Source organism: Pinus tabuliformis, chromosome 8 (assembly GCF_031772625.1).
Source record: "Pinus tabuliformis cultivar Carrire ecotype Pingquan chromosome 8, CPIR1, whole genome shotgun sequence".
NCBI classification, from domain to species: domain Eukaryota; kingdom Viridiplantae; phylum Streptophyta; class Pinopsida; order Pinales; family Pinaceae; genus Pinus; species Pinus tabuliformis.
The window spans coordinates 634,567,356-634,571,540 of NC_142294.1; positions in this window are offsets into that span (position 1 = coordinate 634,567,356).

Genomic DNA, 4,185 nt, shown 5'->3' on the forward strand with positions numbered 1-4,185 from the left:
CCAAAAGGTGTAAAGAGAGGCCGATAGGATTGTTAAATTATGATAATTTTAAAGACACCTACATTTGTATTCATCATCCCAATATTATTAGCTTTTCCATGGAGAATATATCACTTTTACTAAAAAGTGGAATCTCAACCCATTAATTGATTAACTTTGTAGTGTCAATATGAAAATAGCACAATCAAATTGAGAAAGAGTTGAAACATCTTTTTAGGTGATTTTTTCAAATTTCAATGTGAAGTTAGAAATATTTATGGTTGTGACCCAAACTTAAAACTTTAATGTGAATGTAATAAACTCATATATATGGTTATATAACTTCCTAAGAAGTGTTATTTAGATCATTATAAATATCTATATACGAAGTTATATAACTTCTAATAAAATATTGGGTAGATCATTTTTAAGAAAGGTGAATTAGAAGAGTCTCTCACTTATCAAGAAAGAAATTTGCAACTTTGAGTCAATAGTCTCCAAAAATAAGAGGGAATAATGAATTTTGTTTACTAGAGGAAATTGTGAGGAAAGTTGTGAGGAAAGGGCTTCCTCTTCGGCTTGTACTAAGAAAGGAAAACCAACAATATACTAGGAATAAAATATGTACTTATAACAAATATAACCTATACAACCCAAATTCTTACACTGTGCCTACTGGGCACAACGTATAAGCATATATGTGATGCATGGCGAGGGTGAATGCAATCTTAGTTATTGTTAATTTGGTGAACGTGTATAGTTCGATATATATATATATATATGAAATCACCAAAAATTGGGTATGTAAAAAAACAAAATAACTATTTTGTCATTCAAAGGAAAAACTAAAATAGATAACCATCTCGAAAACCACAACAAAGAGTAACCACGCACTTTTTTTTATTATAAGATAATTAATTCCTCTCTAATTTGCAAAATTGCATGGGGGAGATATTTTTAAAACTAAATGAGGGGATACTTGTATTCTTATACATACACGTGTCTCATTAATAATACAAGTGGAAGAGTAATTAGATTTTATCGTCAAGAGTCTACTAAATTAGATTTTATGGTCAAGAGTCTACTAACTACTCGAAGGACATTTATATGCATGCGAGACTGTACGTGTATAATGATAAGTCTTGAAAGTTAAATTTCAAAATATCTCCATAAACTTCATTATTGTAACAAGCCTTACACTCTGATGAAAAGAACAATTGAAGAGAACTAACCTGAACAAACCTTCAATTTACCAAATGAAAAATGGTCAAATTTGAAAAATAACTTTGGGATTCAATTAATTAACAAAAATTGAGGATCGACTAATTGCGATAGAGGGCTTTCAATGCATTATCCTCGTTGGCCAGCCGACGCATGGAAGAATCCGTGATACAACACAAGCTTGGATAATCCAAATAATTGAGAGTGTGCGTGGTTAATTTGGTAACCAAATGCTCCATCATCGACGCTCCCGGAGGGTGCTGTGATAATGTCTCAACCAACTCACCGTTAACCAAATTGGTGGTCCAATTTGGTGGTAAAATTGTGTAATTCTGGCGCTGAATTTCTGGTTTTGCATACAGTTTTCTGAAAGTTGGGATGACCACATCCACGCTTTCCTACACTGGACGGATACATTATATTCGTACTCTCACATGTATTAGCATTTTTGCAATACTGGTATTGCACGCCCAAGCATAAGTAGCAGGGGAATAGAGGGGCGCATCAGGTAGTAAGGATAACAAAGAATAGGAATGGAAGGATGAAGGAGATGAACATATAATTCCATCGGGCGAAAATCAAATGTTAGGCACGGAATCAGCGTTGAGAAGAGGAGAATGACACAACAACGGCTTGAACGACAATCAATCGCAGGTAGTGTTAAGTAACCCCTATGTCTATTAAATAACTCTTTTTATATTAATGAATTTCCTGCCAATTCTCAACACTAAAAGTAGTCCCCGTGAGACATTAACATTTGAAAAAATGAACGATAACAACCCATCACAATTCCAAATGTGATCGATTCCAAAGAACCCATCACAATTCCAAGGAAGGCAAGGCGAGCGATGAGGAGGCCGATGGGGAGGCGAGCGTTTGAGGAGGCCAGTGGATGAAAATGGAAGAGGTGAGCCTATGAACCATTAATTAATTAAAAAATTATTAATTGACACCTTAAACGAGGGGACTGCTCGGTGAAATCACAACCCTTGCTCTCAAGCATATTCCCTTAAGGCCTAATCCTATTCATTGATTTAAAATTTCACATGTTCACATCTACCCTGAGTTGAATTGAAATAGGTTAAGCTGATAAGCCTAACGACAGTAGATATGAGGAGAGTTTCACCACGTAAACAGATGGTTATTGATAAATATTTTGGAAAATTATGGCGAAGTAACAACAACCAAAATGGACAACTTCGAAGATTTGGTTTGTTTTAAAAGTCGTCAAAACTTTTTTTTCCAAATCTCGTTAGTAAATTTGGCGGAAAACGCTCCCTTTGCAAGTTTTACTCTCACAACACAAAACTCGAATTTTCAGTAAAACTTATTAAAAATAAAAATAATGACATTTTTAATAGGTAGAAAGCTCTCTAATAGGATGTATTGTCCAAATCTTGTTAGTAAATTTGGCGGAAAACGCTCCCCTCGCAAGTTTTACTCTCACAAGGTAAAACTCGAATTTTCAGTAAAACTTATTAAAAATAAAAATAATAACATTTTTAACAGGTAGAAAGCTCTCTAATACGATGTATACGGGTTTCACCGTAATATACCTTTGCATGCGGACGAAGATTTCCAAGAATTATTGCTACATGAATACTCTGCATAGCCTCGTTCAAAATGAAGATCATGCTTGGAAATAAATTTGTTACATGAATACTCTGCATAGCTTCATTCAACACGAAGATCATGCATGGAAATAAATTCGGGTGGGGTGATCATCCACCTTACTGCTTACTATTATGTAACAGTCTTGTTTATTATTTTATAATAAATATTACACACCAAACTCAAGCTTCCCATGTACAACTACTACACCTTGAAAACCGCCATACCCAGTATTAATACATTTACAAACACAAATAAAAAACTTTCCATTTCTAAACAGTATTCAACTTTAAATCAGACTCAGTCTAGCATTCAAATGTTACGAGGGTGCACCGATGACGGCCTTGTCAAACAAAGACGCCAATTGGAAATCATCCCGGGGCTCTCATCCAAACACCTATCCTACACCTGGGCACATTTCCAGCTGCATTTCCGTGGAGATATGGTTCCAGCTTAAGGAAAGCATGGTGAAATAATTCGAAACATGTAGTCTGATCGTTCTTATTCACAACCGCGGGGCCAGAGTTGTGGGAACCAAAAGCGACTGGAGTCTCAACATCTAGTACCAATTGAGAAGCAGCGATTCCCTGAGAGCAAGGACAGGCAAGTTGAAAATAATTAATATTATTTTGTATTAATGGAGAAATGGTTACATAGTTGTAGCGTATCTCCTTAGTTTAGGATTTGTTCCTAGAGTTTAGGAGTGTGGTTGCAACTTCCTGATTTCCAGAGTTGTATTTAATGATGTAATCTTTTCGTTGATGGTAATAGAGTGTACGAGAGTGATCTCTCTGTCTTGTGAGTGTAGTCTCCAGGTGCAGGCCACACCTGTGAGCTGCATCTCCTTCTTTTCAATTCTGCTCACATTTTATCTTGGTATCAGAGCTCAGATTGGGTGAGCCTGATCTTTTATCACCTTTGTAGCTGAAGTGCCTTTGTAGCTAGCTTGCCTGTGTGGTAGAATTGCCTATGTGGCTTGAAGTGCCTCTGTGGCCACATGCACACAAGAGCTCTATGCTCAATTGAGTAGGTGGACTGCAGAACACCTGGCTCGGACTCGGGAAATTTTTTTTTTTCTAAGTAGAAGGGAATTTGCGCGCTTTTCACGTTGACAGTAGCGCTAGGAGGTGGAATTGGCGCGACTATTTGGGGATTAATCGCGTCAGGGCGCCAGAACACCCGATTGGCGCGAAATTTCATGGATTAATCGCGCCAGCAAATTTACTCTAAGTGATTTTTAATTGGCACGGATCTTTCGCTCGGGAAAGGGCCAATACGCATGGGAACGCGCCAATCTACCTTCAAGGGGATCTGCGGGAAGCCTCATCTTCGTTTGGCGATTTGCGAGGGGTGCAGATCGGCGAAGTTGCAGAT